A 24,905-nucleotide genomic window follows, 5' to 3' on the forward strand; every position below is an offset into this window, starting at 1 on the left:
GCATGGATGAAAACAACATCTGTGGAGGATTAGGAAGCTGCAGGTCCAGTGTATTAGTCAGTCAGTCAGTCTGAACTTGTCAGTAAAGAAAATTACTCATCCTGCTACATGGAACATCAAGCTGTGACCAGGATGTTCAGTGGGGTCATGGAACTTTGCAGTGCACACACAGAACAGTGACTGAAGAACTTAACTCTGCATCATAGCAGTGGTAAGAGCTGGGCATGCTTCCGTTCATACATTTGTCTGTGGCTTAGTGTTTTGTGATATTTGAACATTGCTTTTGAGAAATCAGAAAATTTTTCCCTAAAAGTTATTTTTTGACAAAAGTTTTGAAATGTGAAATAATGTGAAAACAACATTATTCTAATTATGTTATTCACAGACAAAAGTAGTGTTCACTGTGACCCAAGTCCTTTTTCTTTATAAGATCAAAACCTATATTATCTCTTTTTTCTGGAGTCTAAATTTCTTGAAGACAACAGATTTACTCACAATTACTAATGCCAGAAAACATACCTACAAATGGAATACACATTTCAAGTTATACAAACTAGTATCACAAGATAATACATCTAAAGTTAAGCTAGTCCACTCTTTGAAGAGCTGTTTCTAAAGAATACACAGAAAGATTCTCAAGATAATGGAAGGCGGCCTCTCAAAAAAGTCTGGAAAAATGAGAATTTGTTGTGCAGCAACAGTGTAAAAGACAGAAACATTAACCAAGCCATCCTGGATAACTCCATTTCCAGTTTAAAGCTTTGTATTACACCAAAAGAAATAATCTTCATGGTCTTCAGTTAAATATGGAGTTAAGTTTTTAAAAATCAAACTGGAAAAAATTCAAGAGAAGATAAGAAACATTTGTCACTATATGGAGAATTTTCAGACTATGATAAGATAAATTACAAAGGAAAAGGCTTTATAAACAAACATCCACAAAACGTACATCATTTCAGACAAAATTATTTTAAAAACTGCAGAGAAAAAACTTGTATGATGAGCTGACCAGATGGCAAGTTACTCCTTTGATGTTTAAAAAGAACTAGGATTTGCATTTAGCAAAAGAAACAAGATGCCAGTAGGTCTGTAAATGCATGAGCAAGCCTTCCCATTAGGATGGCAAATACCCATAGTGCTACACTAAAAACATACCAATGAAGACAGTGGGCTTTTCTGCCTGGACAGAAGATACAGTCAATGCTAGAAGTAAAATGGAATAAATGATAGCAAAGACAATTTATTATTCTGGGGAGTGAGTCAAGTGATTAAATCCAAAGAGATTTGAAGATCAACTTAGCACTAACAATGACTCTAACCTTCCCAAGAAATTTTCACTTAAGGAAGCAAACTAACCAGAAAAAAAATATGAACAAATGTGTTCATCCTCTTATAATCTCCCCCTTTGTAGAGGAAAAGCAATGGAAACACTCCTATAGATAGTTAATTATTTTAAAAATAACCCTCCTGGAGGGTGCCACCCTCCCTGTGGGTGGGGGGCATGGGATGGGAGAGTGGTCCAGGGTATGGGAGGGAGGGAGGAAGGAAGGGAGAGAGGGAAGGGGAGGGAGGCAGAGAGAACTGTAAGTAAAAAAATATTTTGAAAGCCTGGAAAAATTCACTAAACTCTTGGTAATTTATGCTTAGAACACAAGTAACTTGTTCATATTTAGTTGAGGGGGTTTCCCTATGATTTTTGTATTTTTACAAATAATAGCAAGTGTGATCAGGAAAGGGAGTTTATTGGTAAATGCCAGAATTTATTTTGTGCCCATCAGACAATCACATGTAGGGCAGCCATTGCCTGGAAAGAAAAGCTCCTCTTTCAGATTGAAGAAGTGCAAGTTGAGCCACCAAAACCTGGAGAAGTTCACATTGGTGTTTAAGTCAGCCAGAGGACAAAAGACAATAATGCTACACTTCAAAAAAATAAATGTAAGGGCTGGAGAGATGACTCAGCAGTTAGGAGCACTGGCTGCTCTTCCAGAAGAGCAGGGATCTGTTCCCAGCACCGATGTGGTGACTCACCGACATGTGCTAACTCCAGTTCCAAGGGAGCCACCGCCTACCATGCTTCCTACTTGATTGGCCACTGCTCTCATACAGACTATAATCTAGGTCAGACTACCCCACACAGCTGGAGACTGCAGGGCAAGAAATAACAGTGTCACATTGACCCCTTGATAAAATCAAAGTCAGAGACTAGTTATGTCCCTGCGGTGGAGGAGTCCCGGCCTCCTAGCTTATTCTAGGAACCATGGCCACCGACAATTACATACTCCCATTTGCTATGCCCAACAAACTTAACAGGGACACAGAGCCTCCACATAAGAAAAAAGCAAGTCTAGCCTTTGGTAGCATCTGGAAACAATTTTAACACAGGGAGGATCCAAAGCATAGGTATGTCTCTGACATACTTTTCCACCCATGCTGCATACAGAGAGAGACAGGAAGGACAAAGAGCAACCATTGACAGGGATGATGTGGAACCCTGGGGATGCCTCATAGAGGGCAGGGTGGAGTACTCCCCAAGCTATGCTGACCCCACAAAGCTTTGCACCAATCCCCAGAACAAAGGGAAACCTGACTTACATGAGTTTTGGGGCAGAGGGCTGTTGGGAAAAGTTTGCAGGCACATGATTTGGGTCAACATGGGTGAACACGACAGAGACAAGGAGGACCATGACTCTCCACACAGACAGACCTAGCAAGTCACACCACAGACTGCATGGAGACGCCATACAGTAGGGTGTCTTCCAGCAGTGGGGCCTAGCCTTTTCAAAGGGATCTCTCTTTTAGGGGCAGGTTTTTTGCTCTAACACATGGCCATGGTTTTAGAGACCAAGTAAAATCATTCTTATCAAACAAAACAGAGCACTTAGTCTAAAAGAGAGAAAAATCATAGCCCACTTGTCTTTGGTCACTGAATCCCTACACAGATGGCATCTTCAGGGACTGTGGTTCAAACGGCCACGTGCTGATGTGGAGAGCTCCCACTGAAATTCCCTTTCATTCCGGGTCATGAAGGAGCAGGAACTGTGGAGAGTGTTGGGGATGGAGTTAGCTCCGTGAAACCCAGGGGTAGAAGCTGGGAAACTTGGGAGCAGCATGCCAGGGAACTCCTGATCCAAAGGGAAGGGACTCTGGCTGCACTATTAGCATATTCAGCAGAAAAACAAGTTGGGTTTGTCCTATAGACTCTTCTAGCTAATGATGTGTCATGTTATCAAATGAAACCAGTGATCCAAAGAGGCCCATCTCTTTCACCTCTCTTCCTAGCAAAGGTGAGGGGGAGGGAGAACAGATCCTGAGCCAGCCAGATGAAGGGGTTAAGAGCAGAGACCATCTAAACTAGTTGAAAGGTCCCTTAGTCTTAAGAGCTGTTTATCTTTTGATCACCACAGTGCTTTAGAAGGTGCCAATTCATTCTTGACAAAATGAATGAACGTTGTAGTCAACACAAATGTGCTGCTTGAGGTTACGTGACAGGATGATGGGTACATATCAATGAATCTTCCCCAGTTGCATCCTAAAGGATGTTGACATTATTTTATTCTATTCCCTAGCATGCCTAAACAGTGACAATGTGTTAGCAAGCACTCATAGATTTCATGGTAATTTAGAAACCATAGTCTGTGACCAGCTGCATAAAGACACTTAAGAGAGTACATAGTACAGGCCATCAGTGGCCATCATTTGTGTGTACACCAAGTTATATAGCTAATATGAGATGCATATTGTGGATCGATGGAAGGGGCACAGAGAAGCAAAGAGCTGAATATGCATCTCCCAGAATGTGTGTAAATAAGAGCACTCACAGTCTACCCCTCTTTAGCCAGAAGATTCTACCGGGAATTTTGTGGGAAACAATAATGAGCATTTGAAAGGAAAGGATAGTTAGAACTTCTTCCAGATCTGATATCTAGTATCTAGAAAATCTAAAGAGTCAATAAAGGTAAGGCGTGCTTTATCAAAACTCTAAAGAGATTTTTAACTGCTATCTTAAGGAATTTTCCGATAAACAAACATCTGTAAGGGCCAGTCCAGAGACAATAAATGTAGACCGGCAGAGGTCTACAGGAGTCTGTGATGTCTGCCTAGGTCAAGGCCTTCTGGTTCCACTCCAGTCTGTCACACTAAATCCTTAAAAAGCATGAGTTGAATCCAGACCCAAACATTACCCAGATCCTCTGTGGGAGCTCTTCTATGGTAACGTCCCAGAAAGAAAGTGGAAGAGGCAAGAACTGTTTTCCTTTGGAGTTGACTCAGCTTAGAATTCATCAGCAGTAACCACCACAAACGGCTCTGCCGAATGTCGTGTGGGAGGTAGACCCAGGCAGACTCCAGAGAGAGGGCTGACACTGCTGGGCCACAAAAACAGGCTGTAACAAACAAGGGATTATATTTTTTTGTTTTCGTTTGTTTGTCTCTGTTGTTTCGAGACAGTGGTTTCTTTGTGTGTAACATAGCTGTCGAACGTAGCTCTGGAGACGAGCTGGTCTCAAACTCCAGAGATCCACCCTGCCTCTGCCTCCCAAGTGCTGGGATTAAAAGTGTAGGCCCGGCAAGGAATGACTTTCTTAAAATGGAAAACAAAAGAATTAACATTTTTAAAATGAAAAACAAAAAGACCTACACTAGATGGTCTTTACGGTCCCTTCCTGATTCTATTGTTCTGTTTTCTAAGTAGGGGAAAGGTAGTCCTACAACTCTCATCTGAGTCTAAAGATGAGGCAATGTCTCCTCATCTTTACCCAAATGGTAACGCTCTGAAACCAGGTAAAACGACTAGTTAGTGTTTTAAAATAACCTGGGGTGTCACACTGGCTGCCGTCCTCTTCCCATGGCGTGTTGTCAAAAGAGTTGGTAAGATTTTATTGTATTTTTATTCCAGGAACTAATTCAGATTTATTGATTTATCTCCTCCCCTTACCCCCCCCCACAGGAGATAAAGTCCTCACACTCATTAGCCCCCGAAGTGCCGAGAATGCGATGCCTGCTTGCACTCCCAAGGAACTTCTGTGACAAACAAGAGTCAGTACATTTGTTCCTTGCCCCTTTCACCAAACAGCTCACATTCTATGTGCCTCATGGTGACCACATCTCTCTTTCGTCTCCTTATGTCTATGCCTGTGTGTGGGTGTCCATCTACGTGGCTGTGGGGCAGTGTTCTTCCATGTTCCGGGTGATGCTGGACGGGACCTCTAGGGTTTTCCTGCCAAGGGCAGAAGGTTTACCATTCCTTCCGCACAAGCACGTTCACCGAGTACACTGTTGTGCCCGAGATTGCAGTAGTCAGCGTTGATGCTGCTGCTCCTATGGATAAAGTTTGTCTCTTAAGCTGTGGCTTCCCTACAGGCTATGGCGCTGCTGTTAACTCAGCCAAGGTGAGCAAGATGGTCCAAAATAGCATTTGCTGCCTGCCCACAATGTCAGTAAGATGACTGCCTAGGGCTCTAACTTAGGCTGGTTCTTTCTTTTATTTATTTATTTCTTTTTATTTTACATGTCAATCCCAGTTCCCTCTCACCTCCCTCTTACCCCTCTCCTCACCCCCTCATGCATCTCCCCACCCCCATTCCCATGGTAGGGTCATGTAGATCTGTCAGGTCATTTGAAGTAGGGACTTAGACTTCTCTCCTGTCTCTTGGTCGCTAGGCAGTTATCCCTCCATGGGGGATGTGTCTGCAGGTCCTTGGGTAACACCAGGTTCTACATCCTGGTTCCACTGTCTGAAGCCCCTTAGACTCTCAGTCCTTCTGGCTGAGACCCATGTTCAGGGGGTCTGAGTTGGGGTCCCATGCTGGATTCCCAGCTATAGTCTGGGGTAGGGGGCATTAGATGTCCCTTGTTCGGGTCAGCTGTCTCTATGTGTTTCTGCAACCTGGTCTTGTCTCTCTCTCTCTGAATCTGGTTTCTATTTCGACTCAGTGTTTAGTTATGGGTGTTTGCTTCTGTTTCCAACAGGTTACAGATGAGGGCTCCATGATGGTGGATAAGTTAGTTGTTGATCTCACTATCCTGCAAGGGCATTTATGGTAGCCTTTCCACAGTTGCTCAAATTGTTAGTTGGCGGCAGTCTTGTAGGTCTCTACTTTCTTTAGGTTCAGTCCAGGCTGGAAGAGAAACCTAACTTGGTATTCCTCAAAAACCTCTCAGTGCTGGTTTCTGTCATGGGAGCTAACTACTGCCCTTCCCCTGCCCCCCCCAACAGCAAACTGTATCTAGTCCCCGATTAACCCAAACATCCTGCATCAGATCAAAGTCCCCACAGGCTAATGTCCAGCGGTTCTGACCCCCATCCACCTCCCATGCCTACCAGACCATAAAACTGATTTATTTTTTTCCCCAAGCAAGCTGTTGCTCTTTAACCTCCCAGGGAGCCCTGGCAGTTTGTTCCTCAACAAACCCTTTTCTACCCATGGAGTGTAGTCTAGTCCCATGGTTTTGACTGCACCTCACTTACATGTGTGTTGTCCACATGTCATGGGGGGGGGTTGGAACTGAAAACTATGCAGAATCTGCCCAAATGTTCCAAATGATAAACATGAGTTTCAAAAGGCTCTCGTTAGTGTTTTTTTGTTTGTTTTGTTTTTTATTTTCTTAACTGCCGTGCCCAACTTTGAAAACTGATAATAAAGACATGCTCTATGAATCTGCAGGTCACTCCTAGCTCCACCTGTGTGGTTTTTGGACTCGGAGGATTGGCTCTGCCATTGTCATGGGCTGCAAAGCTTCTGGCGCTTCCAGAATCATCGGGGTTGACATCAATGAGCAGAAGTTTCCCTGGGCAAGAGCCTTGGGCGTCACTGATTGTCTCAACCCTAATAAGCTCAGGAAACCTGTCCATGAGGTGGTGATGGAAATGACGGGTGTTGGTGCTGACTTTGCCTTTGAGGCCATTGGAAAAGTTGATACCATGGTATGTTCACTGGGCACAGGGATGAGGGGTGCTTCTCGCATGATTTAGCTCTTCCGAAAATAGGTTTTAGGCCTGTGTGCCCCCAATGAAAAATGGAATATAAACTCAACCCTACAGCCTTATTTTATGAATCAACGGCAATATGTTATGGCATACAAAACTGAGGTATGCAAAGAGCCATAAGATTAATTCTGCTTATTTATACCTAAATAAGAAAATTATCAGATTCACATATATTTATCTGTGTGTCCCAACAGAACATGAGAAACTGTCAAACTCCTGTACCTCCATATGTCAAGTTCTATGCATACAGGAATTAATGACCTAGCTGGCATCCTCCTGGATCATAGTTTAGAGAGGAGGATGTATACCCATTACATTGAAATGTTTGGGTAATCCTTGATCAAAAACTGAAAGCTGTTATGACAGAAAAGAGGCAAATAAGGTAAAATTTGAGGGAAAGGGGGAAGAAAAGAGAGTTTAAAAGATGAAACAGACAAGAAAATGTCTGCCTATGAGTTCACTGGAAAATTCACTTTTAAAATGAAGCTTCCCCCCAATTGCATCTGTATTTACTATGTTCTGTTCTAGTTTGTTTCGGTAGAAATCAATTGTGCAGTAAAGCATAGAAAGTGAAGAGTTCGGGAAAAAGAATGGGTGGCTTTTAAGGCTGAGAATAGTTTTGTTGAGTACACCCATTTATTCTTATATGCCGGTGCATGGTCAATGGGTCTTAAGGGGATAAATCAATCAATCCTCAAAACAACCCTACGAGGAAACTGAGCCAACAAGGTTAAAGTACGTGCCAGAGTCATACAGGTTGCAGAGTCTGGACTGTTTACTCCTACACCACAGTGATTCTCGGAGGAGATGTCATGACACCAGTGTCCAAGTCGAATTTGAAGCGATACCTATCCAAGAAAGTTCAAATCTCAGGGTGTCTATGGTCCTTTCCCTGTGGGTGTAGCTTGTATTAATGTGTGGGTTTTGTCTGTGGCTCTCGCTGTCATTCTCAGGTCTCTGCTTGGAACTCCTGCAACAAGAGCTATGGCATGTGTCTGATTGTTGGGCTGGCCCCATCAGATGCACAGCTGTCCCTTGAGTCAACCAAGATTATATCTGGAAAAACCCTGAAGGGCGTGTGTTTGGGAGGTAGGTGGATAAGTAGAAGGGTGTGACAGCTTAAGTCCGCCCCTTAGGAAACCAGATATGAAGAGAAATGTATGCCAAGACTCTTCCTGAAATGAGAGTAACTTTCTTCAAATTGCCTTTGTTTTAAATCTGGAGAGAGTGTAGTATCATGTAGGTATGTATATGTATTCATGTGTGTATGGGTTAATGTGTGTACATGCATGTGTGTGGGTGTGCAAGTATGTGTATATGAGTGTGCATGCAAAGGCCAGAGTTGGTATCAGGTACTTCCTCCGTCCTGCTCATTTTTTCACACGGAGCTCCTCACTACACCTGGAGCTCACCAGTTGGACAAAACTAGCTAGCCAGTGAGTTCCAGGGATCTTCCTGTCTCCACTTCCCTAGAGCTAAGATCCCAACTGCATAGCATACCTGACTGGGTACCCTGAATGCTGGGGACCTGAACTCATGGAAAGTACTTTACCAACCAAACCGTCTTCCCAAACCACCAAATTAATTTTAATTAGATAAATAAAATAATGGAGCCATTGAGGATTTAAATTTTTCTTCAAGGAAAATACTTTCATAGTAATCAGAATTATTTAATCAGCTTTGGTTCAGCATTGATGGCTTCAAGGTCTATTGTGCTACTTAACTAGCAATGCCTTTATATGCATTAAACTGGTATTTTTGGGCCATGTGCTTCTGTCTTACCAGAAAAATCCTTATTCCTGAGCAATATTGATTAGCTGATTTTAAAAAAAATTGACACCCCCATTTCTATCCGTCTCATCTAGTGGTGAGTGCCCATGCCATCCCCATGCATGTGGTTACACAGGGTTGCCATGCCATCCCCATGCATGTGATGGATACAGAGGGTTCCCCTGTCATCAACATGCATGTGGACAGAGACAGTTTTTATACCATATGTATGCATGTAGATAGAGAAGATTCCCATGTATGTGAGAGGAAATTGTTTTTAATGGTAACCCCAGAAATATGGGTTGATAAAGTGAAAAGATTATTTTTCAACTCAGTTATATAAATATTGACCCAGATTTTATTTAAAGGATAACTAGGTAACGGAACTACCTATAGAAGCCACATTTAATAGCAGCTACCAATGGCTTTTCAGGTATAAATGATTCTCCTTTATGTTCAATGATAAATTTTCAGAGAGTATCTAACCCATCTCTCATGACTTACTTGATTTATTTTTATTCTGATTGGCTAATACCTCTTTATTTTTATTACATTTATTTGTGGGGGGGCACAGGAGGGAGCTCAGAGCAGATTCTCTCCTTCTGCCATGGGGTCCTAGAGATCTAATTCAGGTAGTGAGGATCATGCAGCAAGTGCCTTTACCTGCTGAGCCATCTCATCAGCCTGGCTTGTCTCAGGTCATATTATTAATAGTCATTTTGTCTTGCAGATTATAAAACCAGAGACTGTATTCCCCAACTAGTAACTGATTATCTCCAAGATAAGATTAATATAGATCCGTTAGTGACTCATCAGCTGCCTTTTAACCAACTCCACAAAGCCTTAGAACTGTATCATTCAGGAAAAAACGTGAGTTTCTGTTTGACAATCACCTATATTCTGATAACTCATAGAGGAAATGACTACTTAGCTATTTCTAAGTGGTTTTGCTTAAAGGGCAGGGGCAACTTGGACCTTTGGTATCTTTTATACATGTCTCCCTGTATCCTGATGTCATCCACATAGGGAAAATCTTTTTCCACATCCTCTTTAGGGAAAAGTCTACTCTAGCCATTTCATAGTGAAGAATTCAGCAGAACACACATAACTGTCAATAGAGTTTGTCTAGTTACAGAAATTATCTAAAACAAACGAATTGAATTTCTGGAGTCAGCAACCTTCCAAGAAGTCTAAGAAACATGTTGAGACTCCTGCCAAGAGCACAAATCCTTGTGTAATGGCAAGTTGGAACCAAGGAGCACCACAAAGTCACACCATGCAACAGAACTTATGGGAGGTTCACTGGGGGGGGTGGGGGTGCAGAGGCAGCCTCTAAGCAAGGGGCCGGAGGAAAAAGGTGGGGGCGAGAAGGGCTTGCTTTTTTACAGGGGGATATAGTGCATGCCCATAGGGAGAGCACTCCACTCAGTGGCTTCAGTTGTCACAGAATCACACCTTGGCTGCTGCTGCTGATGTATCAGCTAGGTCCCCAAGGACAGGCTGGTGTAAACGCCTGAATGCCAACACCTTGTACATCTTTTCTGGATGATGGTCTACCCATGTGTTAGCACAACTGTAGGACTGCACCATTTACTCCCAAGTACTAATTTGTTCACATGTTCTTTAAACGCTCAAGAGTTGATGGAAGGTTGTTGCTGTATGTGAGCAATTTCCTGGGAACTTATATTACACACATTCTCTCCCTCTCTCTCTCTCTCTCTCTCTCTCTCTCTCTCTCTCTCTCTCTCTCTCTCTCTCTCTCTCTCTCTCACACACACACACACACACACACACACACACATACACACACACCTAGTCACCCTAGAAAGGGAACCCACAGTAGGCCAAAGTAACAACTGCACCAGAGTCCAACTTGGATAGCCACTGCATTTTTATTGGGGTTACTAACAACCATGAAGGGGCATTCACAAGAACAGGGATGACTCTAAAAGCAACTGCATCATGGAAAAGCCCACACCCCCCCACACCCTTACATCCCCCACCCCCACACCCGCAGCATGGGGGTGATGATTCAGGAAGGCTGTATCCTGAGGGCTCTTGCATGTCTTACATAGAAGCAGCAAACAGATCCCAGGGACCTCTCTACAGCTGGGCTGCTTAGAATCTCCTCTCAAGCAGTTTGCCACTTCTACAGCCCTGAGGAGTGGCTGTAAATCTTATAAGCTTCAGCTTTCCCTGACTTGCGAAACTTGTTTACCTCCTGCCTTTCACAAGCCTCCTTCTCTATCTCCTGGAGCAAATGTTTCAATTTGGGGACAACTGTACTGCAATTGTCTCCATCTTGTGCTTTTCTTGTTCACTTTGAAGCAAGTCTCCAGTTGGTATTCTTTCCCCAACACTACCTGCAAGACTTCATTTGCTTAATGGTTGTTTATATGAAACGTTTACATTTTTGCCCCATTCTTCCTGGTCAAATTTCGCTGAGTTTGTCAACCCATTTAAGTCAGTGAGAAAGTTCCAGGGGGAAAACGTATCCGATTTTTTAAATTATTATTGTGTGTGGGAGAAGGCATCTGACAGGCAGTGAACATACTGTAAGAGGAAAGGGGCCAGAGAAAGCCGTCTGTTCCTTTCCGGTTCAGATGTTGGGCAAGATGCTACCCCAGCAGGGAGTTGATGAGAAGCTGCATCTGAGGTCCTGGGGTCTTCTGCGCTGCTGCAGCCATAGGAACCCCATTTGAAGAGGATGCCCTCTGTATGGCATTGGATTCCAACCCAGATACCACTCACTCAGATGCCAATTGTTACGTGGGTGAATTTGAGCAAAGATGACATCAAGATGGGGAATGCCGGGGCATTGAGGCTGCCACCCACAATCACTGTGCTGCCCAGTGCTTCCCAGGCATTTGTTTCATGATCACATTTTCGCTTCAGCATCCGCTGTGTTCTACTGTTCTGAGATTCAATGCTAGAAGTGCAGGAGCATCCTGAAGGGCTTTCATTCCTGCCCTTTTCTCCTCTCTGGTTACTCCTGAGCAGCTGGAAGAGGTGATGTAACAGTGGCAGAAATACAGTGTAGCTGCACAGTGTGAACTGAGGCCCTTGACTACACTACAACAAGTTGGAAGAACTGGTGTTGTGTAACTCACACTGTGACTGTAAAAAGAGAAAATTTGGCATTTTGTTCATGATGGAATTGATCATGTCCACAACCCGACTGATCAATGCCGTAAGGTATTGAGAGCTGTCCCCACGTTGATATGTTCCAGATGCCTTCATATGTGTGGATTTCCCTGCATCTTCCCCATCACTCTGGAGCTGACATAATGATTTTGCTGCTTTCCCCGTGGAAAATGCTATGGAGTCATCATCAATGGAAGGCCCCCTCAGACACAGGTGGGTCATTTTCTGCCCTTCCACGTTTGTATCAACCATTGTTCTTCCCTCGTGAAGTAGTGAGACATGGATGGCCCCAGCTGCCTATTCTGGGAAACTTTACAACTTACAACCCAGGGAGAAGGTACAGGATCTTCTCAGAGGGACTCAGCACATCTCTAGCACACACACACCCACTGCCTTTTCTCTTCAACAAACTCAGTGTAGTCACCTCATTTGGAGTTGAAGAGGGAGAGAGGGAATGAGGCTTAGATCTTCATAGTCTTGCCTTTCCCTCATGCTATCTGCTTCTCTCCTTCACTCACTAACACTCATCCAAGGAAAAGTCCTTTTACATTCTTCTTCACTCTGCCCTGACCCTGCCAGTTTTTGATTGGAATTCGCCATTTCACAGATAAAGGGGACTACATATGGTGCTGCTCTCTTTAAGTTCTCAAAACAGTGTTTAGGTTGCGTTGTTTTTACACTTTTTAATTTAGTTTTTAAAATACTAAAATGTTCTTTCCAAAGAGGTTATCTAAATGTGTTGTTCCTTGTTTTATAGGAATTTTGTAGCCTGAGGTTTTTGTAACTAATTTTTAAAAAGCTGGTGACAAACATGATTAAGTAACAATAGCGGAAAATGCTGGTGATATAAAATAAATATGTATAGAAGATATTTATATAGTCTATAAAAACGATAATAAATAATCTTAATATGTAAAGGATGCTTATAAAATTATAAAAATATTATAATCATCCCAGTAGAAAATTAACTAGGATAGAAATAAGTATCCTGCCAAGTGAAAACTATTTAAAAAAAAATGGGCTACTAAAATGCCTCAGTGGGTAAAGATGATTGCTGGGAAAGTGTATCCAACCTGAGTTCAGTCTCTAGAGCTAAAGATGGAAAAAAGAAATCTGAGTCAACCGAGTTAGCTCTGTTCCTCCCCACATGCTGTGGCAGAAGCATGCACACACATCATAGGTGCTTGATCACATACATAGAAATAATTGTTTAGAAAAGAACAATAACAATGAAGTAACAATATAATTGTTCCTATCATCAGGTTGTCAAAACACAAAACAAATGGCACTCTGTACAAGTCAAAGGGTAGGAGCAATATGAGAGCATGCAGTCACACTAGAGCTGGGTAGGTCAAGATGCCCTTGGAACATGCCGTCACACCATGATCTAGTCTACAGACTCCACGAGATCTGGCAGTGAGCGACTGAGAGCATCTCTAGGAGTGCAAGACCATATCCAAATGCTGTGAGACAGGAGACGGCATGTTTAAAGTACTGTAGTACGCATGAAAAGAAGGGGGAATTGCTGTGGATGAAACTAGAGAAATAGGAGGTTGACATGATGGTCTCATGGCCCTTTTGCTTCAAAGACACTTATATAAACACTGATTGTAACAGTTAAAATTACAAACAGCCCAAATGTCCAGTGCTTGTTATTCATGGAATAATGTTTTTCCTGAAATCATGGTATGTTGTACAACTTTTCAAGTGATGAAATACATTACTAAGCTTAAAAACAAACCACAATAGTAAGATAGTTTGCAAATGCATGTGCCTGTTATGATTGTTTTTGGTGTATATAAATAAACAAACAAGTAAATCCAGGAGTCTGATTAACTGTGACTGGTGAAATTCTGTTCCTCGTAAGGGGAAATTGAGGTGATTTAAAAATAGCTTGACTGGAAATGTTACTGAAAGGCTGGGCCATTCCGGTTATGCATCTTTCATGCTAACCCCTTGGCAATTCCTCCCAGGCCATCCAGACAGAAGCTGTCAAGGACAGCTAAGGCATTGGGTGGTTTTACAAAGAGAACATTTAATTGCTTATGAGATTCAGTTGGTCAGAGGCACAAAATGTTAGCAAATGAGACAGGTGAGAGAGAATAAAAGTTGGGGACAATAAAAAGGACATGCACATTGGTAGGGGGCAGGCCGAAGCAAACAGCAGGCAGTTAGCAAGGGAAGCCAGTGGGAACATTCTGACTTTGCTTACTTGGGCTGCCAAAGAAATGATTTCTTTTCATGAATCCTCCAGAAGAACAAATAGTTTAGCCATGGCACTATGTGCTAGGCTGCCTCTGTAATCTCTGCCAGTTTTCTACCCAACAACACCCTGCCAAGCCAGGTAGCTAGCATGTCACTTCCTGGAAGCTCACTTGGGTAGATGGATCCCAGCTTCTCAAGTATCTTATGATCCAGGAGAAACGTGCTGTCATTGACACAAGAATATCAAGTGCCTTTGAGAGCAAGGGAGCCTTTCTGAGTTCCTGTGCTTTGTCTGGGGACCTGAGAACTCAAAGGCCCTGGGAACTCAAGCCACCCCCAAGCCAGTGGCTTTTAGATTCTTGTGTCTTGAATTCAAAGAATGAAATTCATGGACCACAGAAGGTAAATTTTAGAGAGAGAACAGCTATTTTTATTACAGAAAGCTGAAAAGAAAGGGAAGCAGAGCTCCTGCTCACAGGAGGGGTCCCAGGAGTGGGATGCCATTGACTGCCATTGCCTTGATGTTGACAAGGCTTTTCTGGGTATAGGATGGATGAAAGAAGCTGATTCAAGGTACGCCATTGCCTCTGTTTCAGCCATAGTCTCAGTGTGGTTTCCAGGAAACCGTGCTTCCTCATGGTGGAAGAGATATGGAACAAACAGACCTCCACTCTCTGACACCCCCTCTGGATCATGGTGGAACCAGCGACAGTTTGGCGGAAACATATCTAGCTTCTTTCAGGACGGGGATGCCGACATACCCAAGAACACTTTTTTTACTTTTTATCCATGAAAGCAAACTGTCCACTCTTCAGTAACGCCTTTTCCCTAAAACTGTCTGGCCAATTGCTAGCAAATTCTTGTCCTCATCATTCATTTCCCCTCCCCCGAAAGATAGAGCCCTAACTACTGTTAGGAAGTTGGGGTGAAAACCAATGTGTGGTTTCTACAAGTTGGAGGCTTGTTGGGCATGGCTATTGGCATACCGCTCTAGTGGGCCTATCTAAAAGGCCCCAAAATTGCTTCTTTTGTATAACTGTCAGATAAGGAGCTTTTGGCTCCTGGATTGGTGATGGGGAGAAACAATAAACTTTAGTGAGATATATTCATTTTTTCTGCTTCTGTGGCACTGACCATGCCCATTGGGGGTGGAGCCAGGAGCGGAAATGATCTGTAGAACTAGGTCTGAGGAGGAGCCTGGGAACACTCTCTTGCTGGTGGGACACAGAGAGGAGAGCATCTGGTGGAACTTGCTGGTGTTCATCTGTCTAGGTTGTGAAAGACCCCCACTATGCCTATTGCCTGTTTAAATTGCTCTTGCTAATTTGCCAAGGTCAAGTTATGAGAAAAGTACAGGAGGAAACCAGGTGCTGCTGTCATCCAACGCCAACCAGATATCTGTGGTCTGCAGCTTGGACCAAAGCAAGGTCAGCAGGACAGTGTCCAGTATGCTGAGAGAGTCATAACTGAATTCTTTGTATTCTTTGTGCCCAACCCGAATAACCAACTGTCCTTGGTTAACTACAACTGCTACATTTAGATGAAACAATGAAATCCCTGTAACCATGCTTCTGCTTCTGTAAGCCTGCTTCTTGCCACCCCAACCCTATATAAACTGCCTGAGTTTTAACCTCGGCAGCTCAGTCCCCCGAAAGACTGAAGCGTCCACAGGTACATGTGTAAACAATAAACAACCTCTTGCACTAGCATCCAGTGGTCTGTCTCATCTCTTGGGGGCAAGGGCCTTCCCCCTGACAGGCTCCAAACTCTTGGGGTCTCTGCTGGGGTCTTTCATTGGAGGTCCCACCGAGATTGGAGACCCTCCCCCCTGGAGACTGACACTGACACCCACCCGGAGGTAAGCTGGCCAGCGCTTAATTTCTGTTCTTTGTTGTCTTTTACTTGTTGCTTGTTGCGATCGGTAATCGGCTAGTCGAGTCTGTAGGCGGCTTGAGAAGGAGCTGACGAGCTCGGACTTCTACCCGCCACCCTGGGAGACGTCCTGGGGATCTGGGGCACCCGATTTTTCGGGGCCCACAACGAGTCCCAGGGATTCGTGGTTTTGGAGGGGCCAGGGGGCTTAAGACCCTCTGTGCCTCCAACTCAATATCTGGTTTCGGTTTTACGCCGGAAAACGCGCAGCATGTCTTTGTGCCGGCTGTCTATGTGTTTTGTCTGTTCTGTTTATCTGTCTGATTCTTTATTTCGAAGAAAATATGAAACAATCTTTAACCACCCACTTAAGTTTACTTTAGATCATTGATGAGGTACAGAGCCGCGCTCACAATCAGTCGGTTAATATAAAAAAAAAAAAAAAAAAAAAAAAAAACTGCGTCTGACTCCCCAGTAGCCAGCTGATTCCGCCATCAAAGGGACCTGCTGAGCCTTTCCCCTCTGCCAGGCTGCTGGATTAGGAGGCCAATTTCAATTTCAATACTGGCCTTTCTCGGCGTCCAACCTTTATAATTGAAAAATCTAACAACCCCTCCTTCTCCAAAGACCCTGTAGCTCTTTAACCTAATTGAATATAGCTTTTGCAGGTCCTTCTAACCTCAGAAGAAAAACAACATGTCTTCCTGGAGGCTCGAAAGAACATCTTAGAAGATGATGGGAGACCCACTCAGTTGCCTAATAAAATTGAGGAAATTTTTCCCCTAAATCGTCCCTACTGGGACTTTAACACCTACATCTTTATCGCCAGTTACTAACTTCTCCATGGAGCCCTCAACTAATGCCTGTTGAAAACAAGATCAAACACCCATATATAAACACTGAGTCGAACTAGAACCCAGAAGCAGATGGAGAGGACAAGACCATGCGGTAGAAGTACATAGAGACAGCTTACCTGAACAAGGAGGAGCTAACTGCCACTAGACTGATAGCTGGGAAGCCAGCAGGGGACTGACTCGGGCCCCCTGAATATGGGTCTCAGCCAGAAGGACTGAGCAGTCTAAGGGACCTCAGACAGTGGAGGCAGGCTGTATCCCTGGTGCACAAAAGGACCTTGTGAACACATCCCCCATGGAGGGATAACTGCCTTATTCTAGAGATAGGAGAGAAGCCCTAGTCCCTAATTCACAGGACCTGTCAGATCTACATGACCCCAACTGGATGGCATTCCCCTACATATGGAATTGGGGTGGGGGGTAGGGAGGGGAGGGTGTTTAGAGTGCATGGGAGAGGGCAGAGAGGGTAAAAGGGAGGGAAGGAGGGAGGGAGGGCTGGGGGGAGGGAGGGCTGGGGGAGGGAGGAAGGGAGGGAGGAAGGGAGGGAGGGAGGGAGGTAGAGAGGGAGGGAGAGGGAACTGGGATCAACATGTAAAATAATAAATTAAATTTAAAAAATGCTTTGACTCCAAAATTTAAGTTGAAGGACAAGTTACTGGGGAAAAGGATTTCTATTTTTGTTTCCACAGAAAATGAAAAGATGTGGATTCCTTCCAGACTAATGTGGTTTGATCAAGCCAGACCGCCTGAAACAGAGTATAAGGTGACCCTACATTCAAAACAGCTGGACAAAGCAGCCTTACAGACTACAACCAGGATATCTGAATCTTCTTCGAATCCCCCAAGACAGCGCCCCTTACCAGCAGGAAGTAGTTTGGAAAGAACGACGCCCAAATTCCCAAATATTGTCTATAAATGTTTGTTTACATTTAATTGGACTTTGTTATATAAAATAAAATAATAAAAAAAAGAACTGTTATCATTTAAAGAAATAACTTAGAGCCTAACCCCAAAGGGGAGATGCTGTGGTCATGAAGGTGTTTTTCTCAGAGTGAGACTTGTCCATTACACTCCACATATGTTGTCCCTTATGATTTCCCCAAATTTGGGGAATGGCATAATTAGTGATGGTGGGGGACTGTGTTCCCACTTTCCCCTTTTTTGTGTGCTAAAAATAAATAAGCAACTTGTGATCCTCCTGCCTCTGCCTCCTTCAGCAAAGCCTACCAGTGTGTGCCACCATAACTGGCAGAGAGGGAGGAGTGATGAGCAATGGGGTCAAGACCAGGCTGGAGAAACCCACAGAGACAGCTGACCTGAACAAGGGGAGCCCATGAACCCCAGACTGATAGCTGGGAATCCAGCATTGGACCAGCTCAGACCCCCTGAACGTGGGTCTCAGAAGGACTGAGCAGTCTAAGGGACCTCTGACAGTGGAACCAGGATGTATCCCTGGTGCACAAAAGGACTTGGGGAGCACATTCCCCATAGAGGGATGCTCCTTTAACCTAGAGGCAGGAGGGAGGGCCTAGACCCTATTCCAAATGACATATTTTGTTAATCCCTCCTGGAAGTCATCACTCTCCCTGTGTAGTGGGGGGGGGGGGATTGGGATTTGAGGGAGGGAAGGGCATGGGATGGAGGGAGGGAGGAAGGGGGAACTGGGATTGATATGTAAAATAAGAAAAAATAATAAATATGTATTAAAAAATAAGCAACTTAATCCTGAAAAGTTTATAAAAAGCATAATGCTTAAATTCTTATCTTCAAGACACCTATTAATACAGGGAAAATCAATTGATAATTAATTGATTTATCAATCAATAAAGAGAAAACTGAAGATTGAACTGTATGAAGATTTATGAACTAAATTTATGAACTAAGATTTATGAACTAAAATGAAAAATGTTATGATAGAGAAAATAAGTTATACTGACAAATTTTGTGTATGCACATAAGTCATCACATGCCAGGCAGCTATTGCCTGGGCAGCAAACTCCCTGCTGTCCATTGAGGAGGTTGAAGTTGATCCTCCAAGGGCTGGTGAAGTTCGAATTAAGGTAAATATAAATGGTGATACAATGAGTACATATGGATTCATATATTTGTGTTTACAATTATCCTAATTTTTAGGAAACAAATGGTATTCTATATTAAAGAGAGTTAAGACTTCCTGTGATATATATGGATTGATATTATAATATAGTAATAGTGAAGTTGGTGCATTTTATTAAAGTGTCACAAATACTAAGTGGCCAGTAATATTTTTAATATGTTGATGTTTTTTAGATATGAAACCAGACTGGGAAATGGTTCAGTGAATTTACATAAAATCCAGGAGAGAGGCACACATCTGTAACTGGGATCTGGAGAGAGGCACACATCTGTAACAGGGAGAGCCAGGAGAGAGGCACACATCTGTAACTGGGAGAGCCAGAACAGAGGCACACATCTGTAACTGGGAGAGCCAGGACAGGGGCACACATCTGTAACTGGGAAAGCCAGGACAGGGGCACACATCTGTAACTGGGAGAGCCATGAAAGAGGCACACATCTGTAACTGGGAGAGCCAGAACAGGGGCACACATCTGTAACTGGGAGAGCCAGAACAGAGGCACACATCTGTAACTGGGAGAGCCAGGAGAGAGGCACACATCTGTAACTGGGAGAGCCAGGACAGGGGCACACATCTGTAACTGGGAGAGCCAGAACAGAGGCACACATCTGTAACTGGGAGAGCCAGGACAGGGGCACACATCTGTAACTGGGAGAGCCAGGACAGGGGCACACATCTGTAACTGGGAGAGCCAGGAGAGAGGCACACATTTGTAACTGGGAGCTGGAGGAAGGAGAGTCCCCAGGACTTTCTGGCCAATCAGTGAAGCCAAAGTGATGAGCCTCTGCTTCGGGGTGGGGTGTGGGGAGGGGGAACCTTGTCTCAAACAATAGAAGAGCAAATGGCAACAGATATCTGGACTTCAACCTCATGGCTCCAGAGTCTGGAAATCTCCTAGGTGAGGGCACCAGCATGGCTGGTCCCAGTGAAAGCTCTTGTCCTGGCTTCGATAGATGCCCATCTTCTTGCTGTCCCTTTCTATGAGAGAGAACGCAGAAAGGAGGGAGCTCCTGGTTTCTCTCTTCATAAGGACAGAAGCTCCGAATTCACCGCCTCGTCTAAGACTGACTACTTCTCACCTTCAAATGCTGTTATCCTGGGGGCTGGCTGGGCTGCCATATGTAGAAGGTAAACAGTTCAGTTTGCAGCAAGAGCTCATGCTGCCATTGCCCTGCTCGTGGGAAAGAGGTATCACTTTAGGGGAATAAGTCACTACCGTCAACCATCTCTACTACACCATATAGATGTTCCAACCATAGCAAGAGGCAAGTAGGAGGCCTCAGCATTCCACAGCTCTGCTAAGGGAGCTAACTTTGTTTGGAAAAGAGTGTGGGAGGACTTGAGAAGTTACAAAAAAAAAAAAAAAAAAAAAAAAAACCACACAAAGAACTGTTCGGGTCTGTTTTCTGTTGCTATAATATAACTGGGTATTTTAGGGTTATTTTAGGGTTATTTAACTCTCCGGTTCCAAAGTTCAAGAGTGTGTCACTCCTCTCTAACTAGCTTCTGGCAGGGAACTCATGATCTTTTACAATGCAGCCAAAAAAAGAGGAGTACCTAACCCTCCCGTTACTAATCCAGTATTTCTACACCTAACTTACTGCATGAGACTTAATCCATTTTATAGATGTATTTCATTTTTAAAGTGTGTGTGTGTGTGTGTGCTTTTGTTTGCTGGTGCCCCTGGAAACCACAGAAGGACATCTGATACACTGACGCTAGAATTATTGACAGTTGTGGGCTATCCAAGTTTGATTCTAAGAACCCAAACTCAGGTCCTCTGCAGGAACAGAAAAACATTCCTAACTGATGAACCTTCTTACAAGCCTCTTCATCTAGTCTCCTGCAAAAGTCATTAACCCACTCATGAGAGTAGAGCACTAGACCCATCCACCAAAGACATTTGCTAACTTTCAATACTTATTATGCTGGGCATTGAGAGTCTAGTACGTGAACCTCTTTGGAGGCAGGCTACACCCAAACCACACCCCATATCTTGGTGATAAGCAATTAAGAGAGGACTGGAAATTCTAGAAGCAGCAAGCTCCAACCCAGAAAACCAGGCAAAGACATAATTAATAGTCCATGCTGAGATTAGAATCTCTGAAAATGTAACGCTATGGACCAGACTAGACATATTTCCCTCAAGACCAACCAGAGTGGGCATTTAAGAGCAGCAAGCAAACAAACAAAAAGGACACAGAGAGATGGGATTGGAGGCCAACTACTTGGATCGATGGCCTGAATAAACAGACCAAGAAAACACAGAGATAAAAATCTTCCACCCCCAAAGGCCCAGAGGGCTAAAAGAAATAACATTGAAGTGAGCAATCAGATTGCCAAAAGGGAAGAGCAACTTCACAAAGAATTTGGAAAGTTACAAGGCTCAATTTCTGCTGGCCAGAAAAAAAATAATAATAAAAATAAAGAGAATGTCTAGATAAAACTTGTTAGCGCTGTCAACATGTTCCAAGTGAAGAAATATGCAGTCTCAAACTGATCTGACTTACCGCCAACTTCATCCAGCTGCAGTATCTCTGTACCCTGAAGGAAAACTAAGTGACCTTTTGAATTGGAACAGCTAGAGAAAGAAAACAACTGGAATAAAGAGAGAAAAAAAAAAAAAAGCAAGAAAGCTGCCTCCTGCAGAAAAGTCTTTGAAGATTGCTTCAAAGGCCCCTCCATTTCCCTTCTCCCTTTAGTTGGTATCATGAAACAGCATGCAGAATAGGCACAGGAAAGTCGGCACAAAAAGGCGTGGGGCTTAGGCTGTTCTACTACTTGGAGCAGAATGCAGGGAGAACATCAGAATGTCACCCAGGCTTCCTTCCACGTGAGTTCATGTAACAAAACATTCCCTAAAGTTCCTGTTGTACGCTTTACCACATCCCACAGTTGACAGCAAAGGGCCAGAAAGAATTCAGTGATGTTTGCCACCTTAAGGCAGTCTGGGCAAAATTATGAAGGCAAGAGAAACTATGTGCTGTGTTCTGTGGACTCGACAATATCACAAATGTGAAAACGTGTGGCCCAGACACCAAAGGATACATTCTGCTTCTAGACTTGAAGTTGTGTCATAGTATTCTCTGCAAGACTGAATAATTTTATAACTAGGTATTTTTGACAGAATAATTGTATTAATCTTTGGGAGTTTTATACATGCATACAATGTGTTTTGATCATATTCCCCCTGCTCTTCCCTTGCAGATTCACTGTCCACCTCCCCATCCTCTCCCTACTTCATGTCTTTTTTTTTTTTAACACCTCACTGAGTCCAGTTTACATTGCTCATACATGCATGGTGTGGGGCCATCCACTGAGCATGGTTGACCCACCAAGGACCATACTCCTAAAGAAAACTGACTGGCATTGCAGACACCAACTGTCAGTAGCTCCTCCCCTAGGAGCGAGGCTTGTGAACCCCTCTCTCCTGGGATGATAGATGACTTGATCTCGTGCAGGTCTTGCACAGGTAACCACAGCTGCTGTGAGATCATGGATGCGTCAATCCTGGCATGTCCAGAGGATGCTGTTTCTCCCTGGTCTCCCTCAACCTCTGGTTCTTACAACCTTTCCAACCCCTTTTCCACAGTATTGCCACAAGACTTGGGGAGTTGTGTGACAGAAATGTCCCATCTGTGGCAGAGCATGCCACACACACTCTCTGCACTTTGATCATTTGTGAGTTTTAGTAACTGTCAGCCATAGCACAAAGAAGCTCCTCTGAGGAGCTCTGAGAGCTGCACTAATTAAGCAGTAAATATGTGTGTCTTTGGAAGTCGCTTTGATACTATGTCCCTTTAGCAATAAAACAGTAATAGGTTTACTTCTGGAGCCTATGAGCTCCAGCCAGGGGGTTTCAGCCAGATTTGTCATACCAGGCATGTTTTTCTTCCTGTGGAGTGGGCCTTAAATACAATGAGAAAATGGTTGGTTACCCCCATAGCATTGATGCCACCCATTGGTGCATCCTACCAGGCTGGTCATTATTGTAGCTTGCAGAGTTCACAGACAGAACTGATGATGACTTTACTCTCCTAGTGGCACACATAGAACGCAAGTCATCAGAGGGAAAGCATCCCAGGCAGTACCAGATTGATTTTCCATGCCTGTGGTGTTTTCAGTAGCTAGGATCTTACCAACAAGTTCCTGGTGAACAACCAAGAGCCATCTCAACAGCTCATATTGTTTCAGGGGTCTCCAGGACACCGATGACCAACAGTTCAAGGAGGAGGAATCCCCAGACCTGGCACTGGACGTTTTATTTGGCAACCATAGTTTTTGGGAGGAGACACACACACACACACACACACACACACACACACACACACACACACACACGAAGTTTATAAAATAGTGGATTTCCATATGTTTTTTAAAAATACCCCCTAGACTCTCCTACATTCCCACCTCCCTCTACATTTAACCCTCCCTCCTCATTAATCCCCCTTTCCACTTATGTTCTATTACTCCTTCTCCTTTAAAACGTTTTCTTTCCTCTCCCCCTAGTGGCTTCTTTCAATTTTCCTGGTGTATTAGGATTTGTATTGACACAATGAAACACCATGACCTGAAGCACTATAATTAGCCTTATTAATAAAAACCCAGAGTCAAATATTAGATCGAAATCTGAAAGATCAGGGAAACAGAGCAGCAGCCACTAGAGACTTCTTACCTCTACAAAATCTCAGAATGAATGGGGAGGGCAAGATTCTGCCTCCACCCAACTTATATTGCTGTCTCCACCTCCCTAGGGCTGGGATTAAAGGTGTGCACCACTCTTTCAAACTTTGTTCAATCTCGTATAGCCCAGCGTGGCCTTGAACTCCTGAGCTCCCTGCTTCCTTCTCCCTAGTGCTGGGATTAAAGGTGTATGCCACCAGTGCCCAGCCTCTGTGGTTAACTAGTGGCTAGCTCCACCCTTTGATCTCCAAGCAAGCTTTATTTGTCAGAACACAAGCAAAATATCACACAACAATGACAAGAAGCAACTTGGGAAGGAGAGGGTTATTTCATCTTACTTCTCTCAGATCACACTCCATCAGGGAGATCAGAGCGGGAACCTGGAGACAGGAACTGGAGCAGAGACCATGGGAGAGTGCTGCTTACTGGCTAGCTCACTCACAGCTTGCTCAGCCTGCTGTCTTAGAGAACCCAGGACCACCTGCCCAGGATGGCACTGCCCACAGCGAACAGGACTCACCCTCCCCAATTACTAATCAAAACAATACCCCACAGACTTTACTACAGGCTAATCTGTTGGAAGATTTTTTTTCTATTTCAGTTAACATTCTCTTTCCCATTTAAATCAGGTTTGACAAAAACTAACCAGCGCACCTGACTCTACTTTACTCCAAGTCAAACACGCAAATCTAAACATTTGATGCATGATCCACACATCAGTGAGAACACAATGAGTTTGTGGCATTTTATCTCCATTTATTTAATCGTCTTTTCAGATTATATCTGCCGGGGTCTGTGGTACTGATAACCACATCCTGGGAGGGAAAAACAAAGTACCACTTCCTGCCATCTTGGGCCATGAGGGAGCTGGGATTGTGGAGAGTGTTGGACAAGGAGTAACTACCATAAAGCCAGGTAGGTGACTAGGCATGATATTGATGCCATCTAGGGGTCAGGAATAGGTTTGGCTTCTCTGCCACTTAAGAAATTAAGAGGCAAGACTGGAGAGATGGCTCAGTGGTTAAGAGCACTCTTCCAGAGGTCCTGAGTTCAAGTCCCAGCAAGCACATGGTGGCTCACAACCATCTGTAATGAGATCTGGTGCCCTCTTCTGGCATACAGACATATATACAGGCAGAACACTGAATACTGAATATATAATAAATGAATGAATCTTAGGAAGGAAGGAAGGAAAGAAGGAACTGAGAGGCAGGAAAAGGTGTTACCAGAAATCATGCAGAGTCCCAGCAGAGCCTTCATGTGATAACTGGGAAGT

General features: G+C 43.9%; 1 pseudogene; it reads left to right on the top strand.

The window, feature by feature from the left end:
- Nucleotides 1–1,778: 1,778 nt before the first annotated feature.
- Nucleotides 1,779–11,675, top strand: LOC127217195 (alcohol dehydrogenase 6-like; annotated as a pseudogene).
- Nucleotides 11,676–24,905: the final 13,230 nt, after the last annotated feature.

This window comes from Phodopus roborovskii, unplaced genomic scaffold (genome assembly GCF_943737965.1).
Source record: "Phodopus roborovskii unplaced genomic scaffold, PHOROB, whole genome shotgun sequence".
Classification (NCBI taxonomy): domain Eukaryota; kingdom Metazoa; phylum Chordata; class Mammalia; order Rodentia; family Cricetidae; genus Phodopus; species Phodopus roborovskii.